Source organism: Cryptomeria japonica, chromosome 4 (assembly GCF_030272615.1).
Source record: "Cryptomeria japonica chromosome 4, Sugi_1.0, whole genome shotgun sequence".
NCBI lineage: Eukaryota > Viridiplantae > Streptophyta > Pinopsida > Cupressales > Cupressaceae > Cryptomeria > Cryptomeria japonica.
In genome coordinates, this window is record NC_081408.1 from 661,785,056 (window position 1) to 661,811,054 (window position 25,999).

Sequence of the window (25,999 nt, forward strand, 5' to 3'; positions counted from 1 at the left end):
GAAAATCGTCCAGGAGGAACCATTTTTGGAGGAAGTCCCTACCAATCCGCGCCCATTTTTTGTGACGCGTCAGCTACTCCGCATTCAGGTTTAGGAGAAATGGTTGCTTGGCCACTGGTAGTGTTTGGTTAGGGAGGAGAAGCTTGGATAAATCACTCGCCCAAGGGATCCCCACCCCTACTTCTGCAAGAACGATAAGAGTAATGTCATCTTCGAGGAAGTCTTCCTTAAAAACCTTCCTCAACAGGATTAGCATATCCACCTTGTCTCCTCCCAAGTCCTGAAGAGACACTAAGAAGCGGGATGTAAGGTCCATGTTAACATGGTACCTATTTTCGATTTGCAGAAATTCTCTACCCAGCACCATCCACACAGCTTCATTGGTGAATGACCCAACCTCCTTGTAGCCTGATTGGAGGGTTGGGTCTCTAACGAAGCCTAGAAAGACCCTCTGGTCCTCTGTAGAAATGCTTCTCAAGCGGATGGGAGTGTCCATCTTGAGAAAATAGATTAACAAATTAAACAACCTGAGCAGTGAGCCTATAAACCTAAAATACCATGAGCTCTGACGATTTATCTACCAAATGGCAAAGGCTAACTGAAGATGAAAGAAGCAGAGATAGTATATAAATTGTTGAAGCTCTTGATTGTAATAATTACTTCTTTAATAGTATTAACTGCTATAAATTTTTTTAAATCTTTCGTATCTCTACAAATCTTTCCCATAAATGCACGAGTGTGCGAAATTGGAAACAGCTATGAACCAGTACCAAATTGGCAAGTATCACATTGGAAGTCATGGGAATAGAGTGGATTGCCATAAGTGAAAAGATATATATTAAATGAACGAAATTATCGATCATGATTCATGACATTTGATACGTGTCTATTGAATCCAATTCCATTCCAGGCACTTTCTGGTGAGCTATGTTCTCTTCAAAAAATTGGGCCGAAATAAAACTTCAGCCATTGATATACGATCATCGAATGATTTAAAATCATTGATAGATTTTAGGTATGTGTCACCCTTTACGTGTCAAAGAGGCCGCGCTTATTGATACATCGTGCAAAGTCCAGACTCAATGTATTATGTGATGTGATGTATTGATGTGATGTGATTTGCCTTGTCTATTAATGGCAATGAATTTATGAAATCGCCAATGAATTATATATTGTACCAAAAATAACAAAATATTCGCCAAAACAAATTAAAATTTTTTCAAGCGGTGGATAAAAATCGCCAATACATTTAAATATTTTTTCCTTCGGAGTAAAAATTTTCGCTCATACAATTATATATTTGTTCCTTTTAACAATAATTATTCACCTCCCACAATAAATATTTTCCCCATAGAACAAGGTATTATTCGCCAGAAATTTATGGCATTTTCGTACCCTAGGAAAAAAGTCGCCAATACAAAATTATTTTTTCGTTATTTAAAAAAAAATTTCACCATCGATATGAAAATTTCCCCCCAAAAATAATGTCTGATTCGCTAGGATTTTACACAGTTGCCCGGGGGGTTTCTTAAAGTTATCCCTACTTTTGAGATTGTTATCGGAGCACACCCTAGAGGTATATTAGAATTCAGAGATATCAGTAGTGAAGATAAGAGAAATTTAGAAGCAGAAGACTTTGCAGACCACATGACAACTTTAAATATTCAAGTTAAGAAGCATTTGGAGGACATGAATGACATGTATAAGAAGAAAGCAGATGAGAAAAGAAGACATAAGGAATTTGAAGTTGGAGATGAAGTGATGGTGCATCTAAGAAAAGAAAGATTCTGAGTTGAACTTATAACAAGTTGTAGATGAGGAAGTTTGGACCTTGCAAGATTTTGAGGAAGTTCAGTTCTAGTAATGCATATGAAGTGGAGTTACCAGATAGTTTCAGTATTTCACCTATATTCAACATTGTAGATCTACATCAATGTCATGAACCAAAATTTAGTGAGGATAGTATTGCAGACTTGGAATAAATGTTTACCCTAAAGGAGCCCAATCAAATTGGAGTTTTGGACAGTAGGATTTGGTGTAGCACCCAAAGCAGTCAGTATAAGGAGTATCTTGTGAAATGGAAGCACAGACTAGTTAAAGACTCATCTTGGATTTCTCCGGTAGAGGTAGACCTCCTTGGTTTTCCTTTGACCCCAGCAAAGTGAGAGACTCACTTTTTTTCCAACAACCTTGGATGTCTGATGTAGGAGCATCCCCGGTTCTTAGCAATCTTGCGTCAACAAAAATATTGCTTTTTGTTTGTTTCCTGTTTTGGTAGTTTCAGCATTTCATTATGTATTTTCTTGCATTGCCTCATTGGATCTTAAGGATAGGGATTTTTCTTGAGAACTTGATCATCTTTCTTATTCCTAAACCATGGAGCATTTGGATCATTTTCCAACAAGTTATCAATTTCGGTTTTCTAGACAGTTTTATGACACCAGAACTGGTTGGACCTATTTGTTTTGGTGAATATATTGGATCCCTTACATAGCTTATGGAGCCCTGAGAATTGATTCTGATGTTCCTTTGTGTGTGGCCAACCTTCCCTTTGATCTACAGTTCATCCTTTGGATTTTCTGGAGGAATCTCTTTAGCGGAGGTCGACCTTGTTGGTTTTATATGTTTTGTCTTATTCTTCAACATTTGACCCTTTCGGGTTGACTCGATCCCATTAGATCATATAAATAATTGTAATTGAGCATTAGAAAAGAGATCAGAAGAAATATAGAGCATAAAAGATAGATCAAAATTTTTGAGGTCCTGGTCGTGACCTGTTTTGTAATCGAGCATGCTTGTAGCAGGCCAGTGAGCCTAATCTTGTATCCTATATGTTAACGGTTGCTTGTAATCAGTTTTCATGATTTAATACATATAGTTCTACATTGCCTCCACCATATCCATGTGTTTACTCTTGCTGATCGATCCAAACTAATCTCTTTGAGGTCCCTCCTAACCGGTGATTGCTGATACCACTTGGTGCAGTCACCGGTTAGGAGGGAGCTCAAAGATATTAGTCAAGACTGGTCAATAAGAGTAAACACAACAAAAACATTAGGATATGATGGAGGCAGTGCAAAACTGAATGTATTAAATCATGAAAATTGATTACAAGGAACTAGTAACATTTGGGATACAAGATTAGGCTCACTAGCCTACTACAAGCATGCTCGATTATAGAACAGATCACAACCAGGACCTCAAAACTTTTGACCAAGCTTATATGCTCTATATTTTCTCTGATCTCTATTCTAATGCTTAATTGTAATGATTTATATGATCCAAGGGGATCCGGTCTACCCAAAAGGGTCAAATGTCAAAGAACAAGACCAAACATGTAAAACCAACAAGGTCGACCTCCGCCAAAGAGATTCCTCCAAAAAATCTAAAGGATGAAGTGCGGATCAAAGGGAAGGTTGGATACATGCCAAGAAACATTGGAATCAATGTTGAGGGCTTCACAAGTTATGGAAGGGATCCGGTAGATTCACTAAAGAAAATAGGCCCCACTGGTTTTGGTGTTAGAAAACTCTCTCGGAAATTGAAAGCGATAACTTGTTGAAAAATGATCCAAATGCTCTACGGTTTAGGAATAAGGAAGATGATCAAGTCCTCAAGAAAAATCCAACTTCTCAAGATCTAGTGAAGGCAATGCAAGAAAATGTAGAATGAAATGATGAAACTACCGAAATAGAAAATAAACAGAAAGCAATATTTTTGGTTGATGCAAGATTGCCAAGAACCAGGGATGCTCCTGCATTCGTTTCTATGTAAATGATGATGTTTGTCTATGATCGCCATTATGTTAAAATGAGAAATCCGATTTCACTAGAATGTTATAATATCAAAAATCAAACCTTGTACAATTCAGCACAACAAATGGTGCCTTCCTCCATGTCATTGGAGGTCGTGTACCACCACTTGTGTCTTTTTTCCCACCTAGATCACTTTATCCGCTCTAGACTAGAATCTTATTAGCTTTGTCGACTTGTCATCCTTAGGACACCAGTGTGGCATAAAGATGTCTATGCAATGCGCTAGCATCCTACGAATCTGACAATCCATAGGTGGCCATTCGAGTGTTATGCCTATGGCTGGAAGGAATCATAATGCCTATGCATGTGCCCATCAACGTCAATTTTCCCTCTAGGGCCTATATCTCTCAAGTTTGAAGGCATTTGGGAGGATTCTAGATCATTGCTTGCAAGTTGAAGCTCTAGATGATCTTCTTGAGTAATATTCATAAGTTTTCATAAGTCCACCATTGTTGCAAGCTTGGAGAACACACAACATTTTCAGAGAATCTTCTTTGGATCTTCATAGGGGAGTTATCTCTTTTTTTCTCTCTCTCTCTCTCTCTCTCATATTGTTTTATACATTCTCACCAAATCCATATTTCATTCATCTTTTATAATTTCTTTTCTATCATTTTTTATCTTCCTTTTCTCGTTGAATCTATTGGGTTGTTCGTGGAGGTGGAAACACTGAAACGGGGGTTTGACTGAGGCAAACTTCAAAAAACAACCCCCAACACTTTCCTCCTTTGCATCTATGTAGGTTTGTGTTAGTGAGGAGCTCACTTAGAAAGATACTTCATAGCTTGGACCTCTTGTGTGTTTGTCTTTTGCCTTACCCTCTTTCCTTTTATTTTATTTCTGGTATCTGCATTTTTCATAACTTTTAGCAATTTTACTTTGTGTGCATTTGTACAGATGTTTAGCGCTCTTCTGTATGACTCGCTATTTTTGTCCATACAAGACACTAGTGTGTCATGCTGTAGTCTCAAATACGTGCACTCATCCCATCCACAAAGACTTGTTAGGGATATCTGAGGACCCCGTCTTGTTGTCCTATTTGTCATTTTTTCATTGATGTCATAAATAATATATGTTATCCGACATGTATGTATGTGATACAATCTAGATAAGTTTGCTTCATATATACAATATTATTTTATTATGTATGCATAGGTCCAACATTCAGTGCTACCGAAACATGTTTTTGGGTCTGATCTTATCTAGATATGATGGTAGCACATGGCTTGAGATGTGTTAAGATATGGTCCTATCTAGATATGCTGAAAAGTGTGATACACAAGTCTACTTGTTGTTGGAAGTTGACACCGCATTATGACACCAATGTTGTTGTAGCATGTGGATAAGTTTGGTCTTATCTCTTCCAGTTGAGTCAACTTATCAGTTAATATGATGTAGATATATATATTGCTAATAATATTATGTGTTGATGGAATGGTTATTCAAAAATAGTTCTATTTTGTGTACTATATGAAAAAATATTGTGGTTACGTACTATATGCAAATCAAGTATAAAAAATTTATAAGACAACTTATGTACTTTAGGGAACTGTATTTCATGCATATGTGAGATGCAACTACAACAGTTCAATTTTCATATACTTTTTAATCTAGCTATAAGCCCTCTTTTGTAAACTAGTAGTGATCAAACCTCTGTACTGTGTAACCGATTACATATTACACTATTCCTAAGAGAATAATTTCTCTATGATTTTTTCCATGTTGGGTTTTCCACATACAAAATATGGTGTTATGTATTATGTCTTAATTTTGTTTATTATATATTGAATTATGTTATATGATTGGTTAATTAGAAGTTTAAATAAGTTAAAGGGAATGTTGATTCATCCCTCCCCTCTCAGTATTCTAGTTATTCAACACATATATCTTGTATTAGCCTATCTTTGTTATTTAGTATCCTCTGGCTCACCCTTAGTGCCAATATAGAAGAGGTACTGGAGGGTCAATTTTTTCTCTAGGATCCATCATCCTTGAGGTAACAAATTTCCTCCACTACATTTTGGAGAACCCAACATGAATCCAATTTCCTTTTTGTATCATGTATTTATCTTTTCATTCGTTGCATGTATCTAAAATAAATATAAAAACGGGCATAAATTGCATCTCCATTTTAGCATTTAAATTCGTTTTTCTTTATCTTTTTGTATAGAAAGATTTATTAGAAGACCAAACCCTTTGTGTTCATGTAGTGTGGTATCAGTATCGTGAGGCTCATCTATGAGATTTATGACCCAGATTGCCACAGGAGTCGTAGTCAAGAGGCCATCTAGACAAAGTTTCCCTCCTAATCGTTACAGTCCTCCTCTACCCAATATAATGATAAGAGATCCTCTACCTAACACAAATGATATTTTCACTTCTCTTCCTCTCTAGATTCCTTTCATGGGAGGCTCGTCAACTTCTATCTCTCAGACTAACTCCTCAATAAACTCTTTGGAGCCTTCTACCCCTTTCATTGACCATGACTCCACTGTCACTATTGACTTTGACCAGATTTAGTATCTAGAGAAGAACTTGAGAGATTTTGAAGGGTTCCTAAATAGGGAGAATCTCCTCCCTCAGGATGGGAATATGATTAACACTTTAAGAGACATGCTCACGTTAGATAAAAAAGTTTAAAGATGTTGAGGGAATTCTCCATGATTGTTAAAAGCCATGTACCCTTGGCAGATGCACCCCCTCAGGATAACTAGTTTGACTCCTCTAGTTCTCAGATTAGCATTGACATACTAGGGTTGAACGTGAATATGGTGGATTCTACTTTTCCTAGCATCAATGTCTCATCCACTCCCTTGAGTTACAAGAGTATGTCTAGTAGCTTGATCTTTGTCTCTACTTCAGTTCATATCTCTGTGGTCAGCACTAGTACTACATCTATTAGTGGCACTGGTCCTCTTGGAGGTAGTAGTGGAGGTGGTGGCACATATGGCACACCTCTTCCTCCTCCACCCTCTAATATTGTCTTGAACACTATCTTCCAGAACATGGGGTAGTTAAAGTTATAGCTTACAAGCCTGGCCTTCGCTTCTGGTCAATCATCTATGCCTGCACACTATAGGAAGAGTCCCCTTGACATCACTATCCTAAACACCATCCTTCCTCATGTGGCTGAATCATTGAATTTTGCAGGTTCAATGATGATGGGGACCCTAATATGCACATTGACTCTTTTATGACCATGTACAATGATTACCACAACCTGGACTTTGCATTGCCTAAACTGTTCTCGTAGTCCCTTAAGGGAATTGCGTTAGAGCGGTATATCTCCTTGAAAGATCATTCCATCTATAACTTTGATAAGCTTATGGATCTCTTCCTCAAATTATTTCAGGCTAACATTGGCAAATGGGTCACTATCGCTGACCTTGTTCACTATAAGAAAAACCCAATGAAAAAGTCATGGACTTTATCTCAAGATATCAGTCAATGTCTACTAGGATCCCCTTTTCCCTATCGGATAGTGATTTGTAGAGGATGTTCATTGGAAATTGATGCAGAGGATACTGGTCTTCAAACAACCCAATAGGAAATGCTTGTTGTTTTCACAACTTGACCTTAGAAACCCTCAAGGTTTTCTAGTCTTTTCCTTCACCAAAGAACTCAAATTTGAATTACCAACTCAAAAAACTAATATAATACCTCTCAGGGTCTTCATATGCCCCAACCAACTTTCCTCAACAATAAACACATGCCCATTTTCTTGGTTTACAAAAAACCCTCTTACCCCGGTGCAACATAGGCCTTATCCTAGTAAGCCCGCTAGACTGCTTTTTCCCACTTAGTTCAAATTTTCCCCAAAAAAATTGAAAAATAAACTGGACTTACAGATACGCTTTTGGAAGTTTTATAACATATGTGAAACTTAGCTATTGTTCCTTTGGACAAAATACCCTGACCAGTACCCTACTACAAACCGACTAGGTCCAATTAGCCCTTTTTTTCAAAGCAAGTACCAATAAATGGTATGAACACAACACCAAACTAAAAAAGAGTCTTGAAAAATGTTCCAAAACAATATATTTTCCATTTTTCAAGGCAAGACACACTCATTTGATAGGTTAGATATCAAACCCTCCTTTTTAGGCCTCCTAACCTAGGGCTTTCTCAAAACCACTCCATTCACTTCCAAAATCAACCAAGGATCTTCTCTCCTTGTATTCAACCCCCACAAACATATTCTAGCATAAAAATAGCCCCTTGTTAAGCTACTTCTTCTGCTGCTATACTCATGCCTCCATTTTCATGCATTTTCTCACACAAACAGTCACTTTTCTTGGTGATCACCTATTCAATCTCTTTTCCCTAAATTATTGTCATTGGGTTAGTTTAAAATACATTGATAGGGTCTCATTCCTCAAGGAATAGTAAAGACATAAAGAGGAATGAGCCCTAACTTTTCATTTTGACTCCAAACTAACACAAAAAGAGCACCTACAATAGGGTTCTTTGGGACAGTCAAAATAAATGATAAAAAATAGATGTAAAAACATTTAAAATGGATTCAAATTCTCATCAATACCCAAAGGAATCACCTAAAATCCATTTCCAATCCTCAAAATGAAAGAAACAATCCAAATCAATTAAGTAACTTTCAGATTTTTGTATTACAAAAGAAGCTGTCCATACAATGCAATTGAAACTCTTCCCCAAACTTCAACCTTGCCTCTCCAGGTCATGTAACATGAGGTATAAATCAATACAAACCTTCCCAAACTGACCATAACTACCTTTCTCCCTAACAAACACCTAAACCTCTTGTTTGGCTAACTAACCGTTGGGTTTCAAATTTGAACTTGGCAATACTAGACATAATACTCTTAAACCCAATTTATCAACACCAAAGGCTTTATTTGAGCCTTATTACATCAAAATGACTCAACACAACCTAATTAAACTGATTAGGCATCCTTTGTGCCATTTTTTACATATTTAGACTTAATGACCCTTATTAGGTCCATTTGCACTCATAACTCATTTCATTCTTCCTATTACATTCAAATGCCTTAATATCCTTTATTACATCATTTCTAGGTCCTTTACAACCTTGACTACATGTTCTATACCAAAATTGCTTCATGTGCCTCCATGTCACAAGAAGTGCTCCTGTACCATACTCCCCCCGTATGAAAAATCTCTTGTCCCAAGAGAATAGGGGTCTGGTCTTTACTCCATGCATCCTTCTAGAAAGCCACCTGCACCTCTGGCCTATTGCAAACTTCTTTAGCAATAACAACTCATGAAATGAGTTGGTCTTCCACCTATTACCTACAACAAGCTTATGATCAGATAAAAAAAAATCATTAGATCTTTGGTTTAGACAGTCACGTATGGACTATTGCTGCACCATTTTCCTTGCCTTTGTGAGGTCCAAATGACCCCCAACTCCATTCATCTTTGAAGGACTATCACCATCCTTAATTTTCATACCTAGAGGGCACTCAACAGTCCCTACCATCACACTAGTCTGCACCTTCCTTTTGCTGTCATCAACATAATGTTGCTACACTTTTGACTTCTTTCCACACCCTTGATCACTTCCTTGTGTTCCCTTCACATTAGGAACCTACATACTCACATACTCCTTCACACCAAAGAATATTACACTGGATTCAAAGATCTGATTATTCTTTAAAGGAGTTAGTGTAAATTTCTTACCATCTTTGTGAACAACATATGTGTTCAAGAACCCATCATGCAATGTCCTTCTCTGATACTGCCAAGGCCTTCACAAGAGTACATGACAACATTCCATAGGAACAATGTCACACAATACCTTATCATGATAATCACCAATGGTAAAATCTACATATGCTTTCTCTTGGACTACTAGATTTTGTTCATCTATTACCCAAGTGGCTTTGTAGGGTCTATTATGTGGTATTATTACTAAATTCAACTTGTCAACCATCTCTTGAGAAACCAAGTTATCAAAAGAACTTGAATCAATGATCATCCCACATACTTTACCATGCCTCAAGAATTGAGTTCTAAAACTGGATACCTGGGGTTGTACTTGCTGCAACTTGTGACCTCTGTTAGGTCCTGGGAAGGACAACTGAGAGGGGGGAGGTGAATCATACAAACTTAAACTTCCATAAATCAACAGATTCAACCTTGGTAACTTATACTTCAACAACTTAACCAAAAAATTGTTAAACATGCATACTTAAGAACACATAATCATAACAACACTCATAACACCAGATTTAATGTGGAAACCCAAATAGGAAAAAACCACTATGGGATTTTAGACCCACTAAGAAATATAATCTTCTAGAGTATGCTCAGTTAAAAGCAAATCCTGTTAAAGATTACAAATACATTGCTAGATGTGACCCAGTTAAGGGATTTCCCTTACATCTGTTAGGATCTTCACTTTGTTAGAAGTGACCTTGTTAAAGGATTTCAAACACTCTCTTTAGAATGTTACCTTGCTAGAGGGTTTACATATAAGATTGTTAAGTCCACTTGGTTAAGAGATTTTATGTCACTTACAAAATAACAATAATAAAATCTATCTGCAACTTCACATCTAAAATGCTAAAGAAGATTCTTATTTGCTCAAAACAATCTTGTCATAGGACTTATCTTGTCCCTTTGCTGGGCTCTCTACTCTATTATTCAAATAGGTCTTCAAGCTTTTGTGCTCAGTAATCACTATTTAGCATCCTTGTGCATACACTTGCCCACATACATTGTTTATCAACAATTCCTTATTTATAAACAATTGCTAACCACTTAATCTCCTTGATCACATTTCCCATGATCAATCTTAGCCATCAAATCTTCAAACTTGACTAGGTTCATGTATCCTTTTGATCTGAAAATGTTTTACCTTACCTTGGGACTTGCATTCGCTTCTTGGAACTTGCACAAGGTTATTGCGGTTCAATCTGCAATGTAGATCTTCCTGCCGATTTTCCTTCGCCATAGATCCTTAACAAACTTCATACATGACATACCAATCATTTATACATTTCCATCTAATCATTGTCCTTCATTAAATAATGCTTTTATCCATCCCATGCGCACTGTCATAACTCGGTTGCAACTCGGTAAATACTAAACTTTACTCGATAGACATTTTGCCTTCATTAACCGATATCGATAACCTTAGGGTTTACCGACTAGGTTCCTTGCTCGGTAACATAGTACAGTATTAACCTTACAATCAACAACATATGTAGGATATCAAAACAATCTAAACATCATGATCTCATCATTGTCTAACTCGATAATAGTTGCCCATTGAATAACTTATTCCTCCCTTTATTCATCACATTCTTTCTGTGTCTTTTACCAGCATCTTAATTCTCTTCTAATCAATCTTCTCAAGATATGGCAACATCATATTGAATCAGATAATCAATTTCTTGACATCAATGACAAAATAATGTTATAAAGATAGTTATCATCCTTCTTCAGTTATATCAATAATCTTCAACAACCTTCTCAATATCCTTATTGAATATCAACAATCTTTCTTACTGTAATGACAACAATCTCCCCCTTTGGCACTGATGGCAAAACCAATAATTAAATGGTAATACCAGCAAGATATTCAAATTGATTTGGATTCAGATTGTTGTTAGACTTCTCCTATTATCCTTGATCTGTTAAAATCTTCTGAAGTCTTCTGCATTTTCAATCTACTCCCCCTGTCATTAGTCTTCTATTATTTCCATCATTCAGGGCTTTATCTTGCAGTCAACCATTTAGTCTTGCAACCATTTAGTCTTCTCCCCCTTTGACAACAATGCCAAAAAGGAAAAGAACTAAATCATGATTTCTTCCTCTGTAAAGTGATTTGCCTTGCTATGTAACATCTCAATCTCGGTTAGATCAACTTGTCTCTATTCATTTTTTTTTGCACAACTTTAGGTGACCTCCTAAAGTGCGTAAATCAACATCAATCCACATATAATATTCTGTAGATTCATCGAATTGTTGCTTTCACCAAACTCGGTCAGTGAGTAGAAGATAGGGGTAGGACCCCTAACTTGCTTCTGAGATACTCAAAAGTGTCCCTTGGTAGTGGCTTGGTGAAAATATCTGCTATTTGTTCCTTTGAGCTAACATATTCCAATGCCACTTTCTTCTCTTGGACTTCTTCTCTAAGATAGTAATACTTGATAGAGATGTGCTTTGTCCTAGAGTGCATAACAAGATTCTTTGAAATGTTTATGGCACTAGTATTGTCATAGAATATAGTTACTAGCTTGGTAACTTTCTCATTTATACCTTCCAACAGTTGTTTGATCCATGCTATATTGGTACAATTCAATGCTATAGCAACATTTTCAGTTTCTGCTGTTGACTGTGAGATACATCCTTGTTTCTTGCTAAGCCAACTTACTAGTCTTTCTCCTAAAAAGAAAACTCCACCACTTGTGCTTTTCCTGTCATCTATGTTGCCTTCCCAATCAGCATCAGTATAAACTTTTAAATAAAAATTATTCCTCTTTTCATATACTAAGCCATAATCTTCAGTGCCTCTCAGGTATCTAAAAATTCTCTTGATTGTTGTCATATGAGTTTCCTTAGGATCTACAGAGAATCTTGCTACAATACCTACTACATGTGCTATATCCGATCTACTATGCACAACATATTACAATTTTCCAATCATAGATCGATAAAGTGTCTCATCAACAGATGCAGATTCATCATTCTTTGATAATTTATAGTTAGTAGTCATAGGAGTACTTACTGGTTTAGCATCCTCCATTCCAAATTTCTTCAAGATTTCCTTTATGTACTTGGATTGAGTAATGAAAATCTCATCTTTCATTTGCAATATATGTAAACCTATAAAATACTTTATCTCACCAATTAGTGACATCTCAAATTCTTTGCACATTTTATTTCCAAAATTCTTGCATAAAGAGTCATTACCACAAAATATAATGTCATCAACAAATATGGTTGAGATCAATATTCCATTGTCCTCATCTTTCTTCGTGTACATATTGTTGTTTTCACTTGTCCTTATAAAACCAATCTTGATTAAATAAGAGTGCAATCTTTCATACCATGCTCTAGGTGCTTGTTTCAGACCATATAAAGCTTTGTTCAATTTGCATACCTAATCTTTACTCTTGTCTTCAACAAATCCTTCAGGTTGTTCAATGAAAACTTCTTCTTCTAGTATACCATTCAAAAATGCAGATTTAACATCCATTTGATATACCTTGAAATTTTTGAAAGCAGCATATGCCAACAATGTTCTTACTCCCTCAAGTCTAGCCATAGGTGCAAAAGTTTCACCATAATCTATTCCTTCTTCTTGAGCATAACCTTTGCAAACTAGTCTTGATTTGTTGCAAATGACCTCACTTTTTTCATTTAGCTTATTCCTAAAAATCCACTTAGTACCGATTACATTTTTGTCCTTTGGTCTTGGGATTAGTGTCCATGTGTCATTCTTCTTGATTTGATCAGTCTCTTCTGTCATAGCATTTACCCAGTCTTCACTATTAAATGCTTCTTTCACTATTCTCGGTTCAAATTCTGAAATCAAACATGTGTTCTATCTCAGTTTGTTTCTTGTCATCACTGGATCATCCTTATCTCTTATAATCTGACTTGATGCATGATGTCTTCTGACATATTTGGCTAATATAGGCTCGGTAGGTTTTGTATGATCTTCTTCATCACTCGGTAGCTAAACATTATCTTTATTTTCTTCAGCAGTATTCTTGGTAGTACTTCTCGGTTGAACATAACTAAATTCTTCATAATCTTCTAGTTCTTTGGAATTTGCTTCATCATTTATTTCTGCAAATTCATCAATTTTCACATTTGCACTTTCCACTATTTTGCTAGATGATTTGATCAGACATTTAAATGCTTTACTTCTAGAAGAATAACCAAGAAATGTTCCTTCTTCACTTTTCTGATCAAACTTTCCATTTATGTCATCTTTGTGAACATAGCATCTACTTCCAAAGATTTTAAAGTAACTTACATTAGGTTTCTTGTCATACTAGATCTCATAAGGTGTCTTCATAGTTCCTTTCTTCAGTTGAACTTGGTTTAGGGTGTAAACTGTAGTGCTGATTGCTTCTCTCCAAAATATTTGAGGTACCCTCTTTTCTATCATCAAGGTTATTGCACAATCCACAATTGATCTGTTTCTTCTCTCGGCTATCCCATTTTGCTGAGGTGTTCTCAGTGCAGATACTTGCCTCTTTATACCATGATCATTGTAGTATAAGTTAAATTCATCAGAAGTGAATTCTCCTCCTCTATCAGATCTAAGACATTTCAGTTGTCTTCCTATTTCATTTTCAACTCTTGCCTTGTACCATTTGAACATTTGAAAAGCTTCTAACTTTTCTTTTAAAAACATTACTGACATCATCCTTGAGTAATCATCCACAAATAATATGAAATACTTATCACCATAATAACTCTGAACTTTCATAGGACCACAAAGATTAGTGTGTACTAGATCTAAAACTCCCTTAGAAGTGTAGGACTTACTTGTAAATCTTGATCTTGTCATCTTACCCATCTGGCATCCTCAACACACAACAATCTTAGGTTTCTCAAGACTCAGTAGACCTCTTACTTGGTGCTTCTTACTTATTTTGATCAGATTATCAAAATTTACATGACAAAACCTTTTATGCCATAACCAGGTATCATCTATCTTTGCATAAAGACACTTGTTCAGAGTTGAGTCAAGATGAAATGTATTACCTTTTGTTTGTGTCCCAGTAGCAGCTAACTTTCCATGCTTGTCATGAACTTTGACAATTCCTTTCTAAAATTCTATTCGATATCCTGTATTGTTTAGTTTAATCTCTTCCAAGGTCATAGGGTTGGTGCTTAGTGCAATGTAATCATTCTCCAGATAATATGTTGCATATTCTCCAATTCCTGATAAATGTACCTTCATCCTTTTCTGCCATCTGGAGAAACTTGACTTGTTCAGCTTCGGTGTATCCCTTTTATACATCTTCGAATATTTGCCTCAAGTACCTTTAAAATTTTTCTTCCGAAGTCCTTAGCTCTGATACCAATTGTTAGTTCTGATACTTGATGTAAAGTATAAATGCCAATAGCTAACAAGATGAGAGGGGGGGGTGAGTCATACAAACTTAAACTTCCATAAATCAACAGATTCAACCTCGGTAACTTATACTTCAGCAACTTAACCAAAAAACTGTTAAACATGCAAACTTAAGAACACATAATCATAACACTCATAACACCAGATTTAATGTGGAAACCCAAATAGGGAAAAACCATTGTGGGATTTTGGACCCACTAAGAAATATACTCTTCTAGAGTATACTCGGTTAAAAGCAAATCCTGTTAAAGATTACAAACACATTGCTAGATGTGACCCAGTTAAGGGATTTCTCTCATATCTATTAGGATCTTCACTTTGTTAGAAGTGACCTTGTTAAAGGATTTCAAACACTCTCTTTAGAATGTTACCTTGCTAGAGGGTTTACATATAAGACTGTCAAGTCCACTCGGTTAAGAGATTTTATGTCACTTACAAAATAACAGTAATAAAATCTATCTGCAACTTCACATCTAAAATGCTAAAGAAGATTCTTATTTTCTCAAAACAATCTTGTCATGGGACTTATCTTGTCCATCTACTAGGCTCTCTACTCTATTATTCAAACAGGTCTTCAAGCTTCTGTGCTCGGTAATCACTATGTAGCATCCCTATGCATACACTTGCTCGCATGCATTGTTTATCAACACTTCCTTATTTTTAAACAATTACTAACCACTTAATCTCCTTGACAACATTTCCCATGATCAATCTTAGCCATCAGATCTTCAAACATGACTAGGTTCAATGTATCATTTCGATCTGAAAATGTTTTACCTTACCTCGGGACTTGCATTCCCTTCTTGGAACTTGCACAAGGTTATTGCGATTCAATTTGCACTATAGATCTTCCTAATGATTTTCCTTCGCCATAGATCCTTAACAAACTTCATACACGGCATACCAATCATTTATACATTTCTAGCTAATTATTGTTCTTCATTAAATAATACTTTTATCCATCCCATGCACACTATCATAACTTGGTTGCAACTCGGTAAATACTAAACTTTACTTAGTAGAAATTTTGCCTTCATTAATTGATATCGATAACCTTAGGGTTTACTGACTAGGTTCCTTGTTCAGTAACATAGTATAGTATTAACCTTACAATCGATAACATATATAGGATATCAAAATAATCTAAACATCATGATCTCATCATTGTCTAACTCGGTAATAGTTGCCCATTGAATAACTTATTCCTCCCTTTATTCATCACATTCTTTCTGTGTCTTTTACCAACATCTTAATTCTCTTCTATTCAATCTTCTCAAGATATGGCAACATCATACTGAATTAGATAATCAATTTCTTGACATCAATGAAAAAATAATGTTATAAAGATAATTATCATCCTTCTTCAGTTATATCAATAATCTTCAACAACCTTTTCAATATCCTTATTGAATATCAACAATATTTCTTACTGTAATGCCAACAGTGTATACAAATGGGATCTGTACATGCAGAAAGGCCAACCACCTAGAGCTCACTGCTCAACCACAAAATAGGATGGTTAAATCCAATGATAATGTACTGCTTAAATTAGCATTTGCAATGCTGGATTCAGTACTAGTTAAGCTCTGAACATGAGTGTCAAAACACCTTCATAACCCTCCAACCTTCAAATAATGTCTGCATGATTCACACAAGGATCTACTTATTTTGGCTCTTCAATATTCGAACACACTCATACCATAACCTTATTTCGATCTTCAATAAGATCTTACAATCATTTATATAAAACCTAAGACCAAATGTATAGGTCGGTTCACTAAAGATATTACAATTAAATCAATAACACATAAGTCTTGATGTGGTACAACATGTTAGCTCAATACATTTACCACATTAACCATTCAATAAACCATTTCCATAATGTGTTGTGTTGATCTAGAATAGATAATATGTATCAGTTCATAACCTAGAACTATCTGTCGGCTAAGACAAATCTGTCAATCCGATTAGACCAATAAGCAAAACACCAGATCCAACCTTCCAATCCATTTCTTTAACATAACCAAATGATCTCCAAGATATCATCACTGTCGGTGAACAACATAACCTACTGGTGAACATATACTGGTGACTGTGCATAAGCCACTAACCATACCGGTGAACCATAGTGACAGTTCAACAATAAACCAATATAACTATAATATCAAAATAACAATGTGGACCTCCAAGAAGATAAGTGTTGACATCAATGACAAAACCAATGCAACACATGAAGAAGTCATCCATAATACCAACAATCTCCCCCTTTGGCATTGATGGCAACACTAGATGGAAAAACATCTAAGTGCCAAAAACAGAATGCCAAAAACATTAAACCAACAATCTCCCAAAGGTAGATCAATACAAAGTTTTGTAACAGAAACAAAAACCAAAATACATCTCTCCAGAGAGAATAATCATCTCTCCCAAAATACAATTTTTTTCCATAGATATCTCTTACCCTTTGACATCAAATGACAAAGTAGTTAAGAAACAAAACATAACATTTAACCAACTACTCCCCCTAAGAAGTAGCTCTCCTCCATCAAAGCTGGAAAAAGATATTTCTATTAGTCCAAGTTGCTCTCTGAGATATTCAAATGTTTCCTTAGGCAAAGGCTTTGTAAAGATATCTGCAATTTGCTCTTTAGTATTCACATAAACTAATTTCACTTCATTTGCTTCAACATTTTCTTTCAGAAAATTATACTTAATAGAAACATGCTTTGTCTTAGAGTGAAATACTAGATTCTTTGATATATCAATTGCTACTGAATTATCACAATAAATATTTATTGGTTCTTTGCATTTTACCTTTATATCCTTAAACATTTTCTTGATCCATAATACCTGAGTACAATTAGCTGCTGCTACAACATATTTTGATTTTGTTGTTGATAATGATGTACAAGTTTGCTTCTTGTTGATCCTTGAGATCAATCTTTTACCAAGAAAGAATGCACCACCAGTGGTACTCTTTCTGTTAGCTACATCTCCTGCCTAATTTTCATCTTTAGGATACCATAAACCAAGATTTGTTGAGCCTTGTAGGTACCGGAAAATTCTTTTAACTGCTGATTCCATGATTTTCTTTAGGATTTATTTGAAATCTTGAAACAATACATACTGCATTCATTATATTAGGTCTGGTTTGTGTTAAATACAATAAACCTCCAATCATGGATTTGTACCTTGTTGGATCAATAGGAGCTGAATCATCCTTCAATGTCAATTTATCAGTTGTAGTCATAGGAGTGCTTACCAGTTTAGAATTTTCCATACCAAATTTCTTCAAAAGTTCCTTGAAGTACTTTGTTTGACATATGGATATACTTTCATCTGTTTGTGAAATATGCAAACCTAGAAGTTTTTTTATCTCTCCAATCATAGACATTTAAAATTCTTCCTACATCTTGTTAGCAAAGTCCTTACATAATCCATGTTCACCTCCAAAAATGATATCATCTACAAAGACTTCAATAACCAAAATGTGATCATTGGTAACTTTGTAATACAAATTATTGTCAGCATTACCTCATATTCTTTTTAGTTTACATTTAAGAGCATTTCTTCCTCCCTTAGTATTATGAATTTAAGAGTATTAGTGAGAAATCCATATTATGAACATTTAATGAGAAATCTGTATGAATTAAATCAAGAATATTATTGGATTTCTCAGTAATGCTCTTAAATGTTGTTCTAACTTGCTTTCCCATTTGACATTCCTTACATACCAGATTATGAGGTTTCACAATCTTAGGTAAATCCCTTACTGCCTTAGTTGAACTGATCTTTATAATGAAATCAAAATTCACATGAAAAAGTCTTTTATTCCATAACCAACTTTCATCAATGTGTGCAATCAAGCATGTCTTATCACTGGTATTCAAGTGAAAGATATTACCTTTAGACTGATTACCAGTTGTAATCTCCAATCCAGTTCTGTTTATGATTTTTCATTTTCCATTCTTGAATTGTAATTGAAATTCTTTTTCCACTAACTGACCAACACTCAAAAAATTATGCTTTAATCCTTCTACATAATAAACATTGTCAGTATTGTGCTTACCATCCAAAGATATAGTGCCTTTTCCTTTGATTAAACAAGCTTTATCATCTCCAAACCTTACTAGACCTCCATGAATTTCCTGAAAAAGATAAGAATTTGCTTTTATGACCAGTCATATGATGTGAGCATCTAGAATCTATAATCCATTCATCTTTTTCTTCAATTTTTGTTGCCAGTGCCTGCTCTACAGGTTTGACAGTAGGTATTGGTTGATCTTCTTTTATTGCAACAAAATCCCATCTGCTATCTGCTGGATCTTCATCTGAATCATCTGTAACACCTTCATCTGCATAGTAACATGACTTATCTTTGTTTTCTTAACTCTGTATCTCTTATATTCAGGGTTAGGCTTATATGATCTTTTTGCTTCCTCCATTAGTCTTGCATGTCTATCAGGACACCTAGAAACCATATGACCAACTTTATTGCAATTAAAAAATTTGAAAGTTGCTTTACCTTCATACTTACTTCCTATTGGACCTTTAGGCATCTTCCTTGCAAATAGTGCTTCAATTTCTTCAAGTTCAATCAATTTTGTCAGATGCTGATGATGTTGATGATGATGCTTTGAAAGCTAAATCAGTCTTTACAATAGCAATAGGACCAAATTTCTCAAGTTCAAATGCTGAAATTTTTCCAACCAAAGTATCTCTAGAAACTGAGGTATTAGGCATTGTTCTCATTTCATTAATAGCAGTCACTTTCATTTTGTAAGCCAGTGGCAATGCTCTTAAAACTTTAGACACAATTTCATCTTCACTTAAGGATCCTCCACAACATTGTAGTCCTAAAACAATTTCATTAACTCTTTCCATAAATGCAAAAATTCTTTTATCTTCTTCCATTTTTAAATTTTCATACCTAACCCAGTAACATTCCAGTTTTGCAATTTGGATAGTGGTATCTCCTTCATTCAGTGTTTCCAGTTTATCCCAAAAATCTTTAGCAGTAGATCGGTCTGATAATTCCATGATTTGTTGATCTAATAATATGCTCAGAAGTGCTTCTCTTGCTTGCAATCATTGTCCATGTCCTTATCCAATGTTGGTGGATGAGGTTGATTCGCAATAGGAGCAACATAGCCATTCTTCATAACATCCCATATATCTCTTCCAATGCAGTTCAGATGTGTTTCCATTCTAATTTTCCATATGCCATAGTTAGTTCCATCAAGTTTCAGACTCTCCTTCCTGAAAATATTTGTTTCCATAGGATATCCTCAAGCTATTGGGCTTCTGCAAAAAGAGGACTTAGCTCTGATACCAATTGTTAGGTCCTAGGAAGGACAAATGAAAGGGGGCGGGGGGGGTGAATCAGTTGTCAACTAGTTTACAATAAATTATAAACCAAATGTAAATTATTCTAACTTAAACTTAGTGCTAGTAAACCAAACTTAAGTGTTGATAAAGAAGATTAATAGATATAGCAGTGCAAGTTTAACTTAATGCATAAAACAAAAAGAGAAACAACATCCACGACACATGACATAGAGATTTTGACGTGCAAACCTGGTAAGGGAAAAACCACAGTGGGAAACCTTACCCACAATCAGATGATACTACTACAGATAGTATGCGTATACAAATGGGTTCTATACATGCAAAAAGGCCAACCACCTAGAGCTCACTTCTCAATCGCAAAATATGAGTCACACTGACTACACAATTAGATGGTTAAATCCAATGATAATGTACTGCTTAAATTAGCATCTGCAATGCTGGATTCAGTATTGGTTAAGCTTTGAACATGAGTGTCAAAACACCTTCATAACCTTCCTTCAACCTTCAAATAATGTTTGTGTGATTCGCACAAGGATCTTCTTATTTTGACTCTTCAATATTCTAACACACTCATACCATAACCTTATTCTGAGCTTCAATAATATCTTACAATCATTTATACAAAACCTAAGACCAAATGTATAGGTCATCTCACTAAAGATATTACAATTAAATCAATAACACATAAGTCTTGATGTGATACAACATGTTGGCTCAATAGATTTACCACATTAACCAATCAATAAACCATTTCCATAACATGACATGCTGATCTGGAATAGATAATATGTACTGGTTCATAACCCAAACCTATTTGTCGGTTAAGACAAATCTGTCAGTCTGATTAGACCAATAAGAAAAACACCAGATCCAACCTTCCAATCCATGTCTTTGACATAACCAAATGATCTCCAAGATATCATCGCTTTTGGTGAACAATATAACCTATTGGTGAACATATATCGGTGACTATGCATAAGCCACTAACCATACCGGTGAACCATAGTGTCGGTTCAACAGTAAACCAATATAACTATAGTACCAAAACAACAATATAGACCTCCAAGAAGATAAGTGCTGACATCAATGACAAAATGAATGCAACACATGATGAAGTCATCCATAATACCAACAACATCTTCCAAACATTAGAAAGTCACCCTCAAGTTCTAGAGCAGCAATACAAACTTTCCCTTCTGTTGGTTGTTCTTCCCCTTGGGCCAACTGGACTCTTTTCTCAATCTTCTTGCCACCTTGATCATTCATTAGACACTTGAAGGAAGTGTGACCAACTTCATTACATGTGAAACACCTTCCCGTGAAGACTCCTAATCCTCTACCTGATCCAAATTTGTCTCCACCTTTGTATCCACTTCTCTGATAAAACAATGACTCCTTACTCTTATCATTGCTGCCTTGTCCTTGTCCTTCATTGTTAGGCCTGCTGCCCTTTCCTCTATTTTCATTACTTCTACCACTTCCTCCTTGTCTCTCTTTCTTCCTCTTTACCTTTTCTTCATCCCTTATAGCCAACTGAAAACACTCCCCAAGTGTCCTTGGTATACTCAAACCAATCTCATCGGCTCCATCATTTGCTTCATCATCTTCTTCCTCATTTTGTGGTCCTCTTCTAGATCCTCTCTCCAAGCCTTCCAAACTTGCTTGAAATGTTGCATTCTCCCTTCTCATTTGTCTCATCTCTCTACCCTAGTTACTTCTTGTTCTCTCCTTTCTCTCCTTTCCATCTCCAAGGTTTATCTCAACTCTTGGTTCTCCCTTGCTATTTGTTGTTTAGGAGGCATCTTGTATGTACCCCAACTAGTGCACAAACTCTCCCTCTTCCTTAATTCCATCAAGAACCTACTAGTGGCTCTGATACTACTATGATGCATAAGACAATATCCTTTAAACACCCAAATAGGAAATACTTGTTGTTTTCACAACTTGACCTTAGAAACCCTCAAGGTTTTCTAGTCTTTTCCTTCACCAAAGAACTCAAATTTGGATTACCAACTCAAACAATAAATATAATACCTCCTAGGGTCTTCATATGCCCCAAACAACTTTCCTCAACCATAAACACATACCCATTTTCTTGTTTTACAAAAAACCCTCTTACCCGAGTGCAACCTAGGCCTTATCCTAGTAGCCTTGCCAGACCAGTTTTTCCCACTTAGTTCAACGTTTCCCCAAAACACTTGAAAAATAAATTGGACTTATAGATACCATTTTGGAAGTTTCATAACACATGTGAAACTCAGTTATGGTTCCTTTGGACAAAATACCCTGACCAATACCCTGCTACACACCAACTAGGCCCAATTAGCCCTTTTTTTCAAAGCAAGTACCAACAAATGGTACTACCACAACACCAAACCAAAAAAGAGTCTTTAAAAATGTTCCAACAAAATATATTTTCCAATTTTCAAGGAAAGACACACTCATTTGACAAGTTAGATATCAAACCCTCCTTTTTAGGCCTGCTAACCTAGGGCTTTCTCAAAACCACTCCTCCATTCACTTCCAGAATCAACCAAGGCTCTTTTATCCTTTTATTCAACCCCCAAAAAAATCTTCCAACATAAAAAAAAACCCTTGTTAAGCTACTTCATCTGCTTCTATACTCATGCCTCCATTTTCATGCTTTTTCTCACACAAACAATCACTTTTCTTGGTGATCACCTATTCAATCTCTTTTCCCTGCATTATTGCCACTGGGTTAGTTTAAAATACATTGATAGGGTCTCATTCCTCAAGAAACACTAAATACATAAAGAGTAATGAGCCCTAACTTCTCATTTTGACTCCAAACTAACACAAAAAGAGCACCTATGATAGGGTTCTTTGGGACAGTCAAAATAAATGATAAAAAAACATATGTAGAAACCTTCAAAATGGATTAAAATTCTCATCAATAAACAAATGAATCACTTGAAATCCATTTCCAATCCTCAAAATTAGAGAAATAATCAAAATCAAGAAAGTAACTTTGAGATTTTTATATTACAAAAGAAGTTGTCCGTACAATGCAATTGAGACTCTTCCCCAAACTTCAACCTTACCTCTCCAAGTCATGTAACATGAGGTATAAATCAATAAAACCTTCCCAAACCGACCATAACTACGTTTCTCCCTAACAAAAACCTAAACCTCTTGTTTGGCTAACTAACTGTTGGGTTTCAAATTTGAATTTGGCAATACTAGACATAATACTCTTAAACCCAATTTATCAACACCAAAGGCTTTATTTGAGCCTTATTACATCAAAATGACTCAACACAACCTAATTAAACTCATTAGGCATCCTTTGTGCCATTTTTACATATTTAGACTTAATGACCCCTATTAGGTCCATTTGCACTCATAACTCATTTCATTCTTCCTATTACATTCAAATGCCTTAATAGGATTTATTACATCATTTCTAGGTCCTTTAGACCCTTGAATCCATGTTCTATACCAAAATGGCTTCATGTGCCTCCATGTCACAAGAAGTTCTCCTACACCAAAAACTTGTAGTCAACATTGAGGGAGAAGTTGTCTCTTAATCGTTATAATTTTTTTTCCAATATGTGTTATACACTCACGGACTACCAACTCACCATGATGCAGTTCAAAGATTCTACTTCGAACCCTCATGCTGGGTCTTTCATAGGCATGTCCATGGAAGGATCTAGAAAGAAACAGTTGTAGATAATGTTGTGGTTGTACCTCCAATGGCTTTTGTTGGCCATTTAGAGGAATTGATTATGTGTTGCATTGATGTTTTGTCATTAATGTCAACACTAGTTGTTTTGGTTTCTTTACCAGTATCCTTCTAGTCCCGGTAGGCTATTTGGGATATGGCTGGATTAGATCATGATGATCTAGTATACTCCAGTATGTTTTGGCTTATAGAATTGGCGTATTCATGCTTCTCGAATTCTTGGTCAGCTGGTTAGTTTTGATCTGGTGATCGGATGCTATCTTGTATGCTGGCAAGCTTGGTTTGTTGTTCCAGTGAGGGTTTCACTAACAGAGCATTGTTAAAGATCTTTGATGTTATGTAGAAGTGGTGTTGTTGTGGCTTCTAGTGGAGATCCAAGATATTGATGGTGATTGGGTCCCGGTTTATCTAGGTTATGGACCGACATAGTGTAATGTGTGGATTGGACTTCTTGATGTGTTTCCAGGATGTCTTATCAATTGAATATTATTTGTTTGGTCTCTAGCTAACATATTTTGTAATTATGTAATTGTTTTAGTATCTGGTGGCTAACCTTATTGTTTGTGGTTGAGGGTTTGTATATATATGATATAAGATCTTGTATGCAGGAAAACCAAGCCAATAGAACTTAAAATGTGAAAAATGAAGCCTAACGAGCCTTTCTCACACACCCACGGGACTTCTTGGTGCAAGTTATGGAGTCATGAAGAATGACTCAACTTCCCAAGGTTGGTTCCATGGTTCTCTATCTCACAAGGTCCCTCAAACCAATGTCTTTACTCTCAGATCACTGAGCAAAGTCGTTTACGGATGACAAATGCAAGAACGAGGGATGCTTTGGTTGATTTTAAGATGGAATGCATCCTAAGCTATGCATGATCCTATAAATGTAATAAACTAGATTATAAGATGACAAGACTAGTAGCAAGACTATCCTAGGAAGATATACTAGTCTATGATTAAGCTAAATGATAAGGAAAATACTCTAAACATGCATATTTAGATTAATTCTTATTGAAAAGAGAGGCTAAATGATGAGCACAAATGATATTTTAGAGCTTGGATGGATTTTAGTATAAGTATGATGCTAAAGACTTGGATCTATAAAATGGAGGATGGAGAGCTCTATTTTTAGCAAAAATAGGGCAATGGATGGCCAGGATTGAAAGAGTTAATCAAGGGTTGAGTTTGAAAGTTGGGAATCCATGTTTGCAATTTGCACTAATGAAATGGTGACAATTGTCAACATAAGGTTGGGTTGAGAAGAGAGGTAGGAGGCATTAAATGCTTGAGAAGACCTCAAGGTTACCTTAAGAGGTAAGGGTTAAGGTTAGGTTAGGGTTTTCCAATGGATAAAGGTTTTATCCAAAGGATAAACTCTTATGTAAAAGATTAAGGATTAACCATGGTCAAAGCAATAAATGCTTGATGAGACCCTTGGGTTACATGGAGGTTGAGTTTAGAGAAAGTCTCTAATCATGCAAGAGGTTTGACTTAACCATTAATGGTTTGGAAGACAAAGTTGTTGGAGACTTGAAGCCTTTAATGGTTATCAAAGACTTTAAGGGTTTGGGAAGTGACTTCCCCTTGCTTAGGGATGTGACAATATTTAGGAGATAGGTTAGGCTAAATTAGAAGTGATTAGAAGAATCTAGAAGGGGTAAGGAATATGGTTTAGGAGGCAAGTGGGAGATGTAGGATTTTGCAAGTGGATGGAGAAATAGGATTTAATTGAAATAAAGTTAATTTAATTCAATTGTGTTACTACTTATCAAATTGTCATTAGTTTTTATATTCAAAGTCATACTATATACTCTAGCCGGTTAACACTACCAAATCATGCAGTTGGTACACATAGAGAAGTCCGTATGAACAGTCTAGTCAGTTATAGAGGAAAGCAGTCATAGAACATAGTATACACCGAGCTGTCTACCGAGTATCTTTTTATGACTACCGAGCAGCAAAGATGACACACTGAGTGAAACGTGCTACCAGATACATTGAGCCTGGACATGCATATGAAAACGTGTT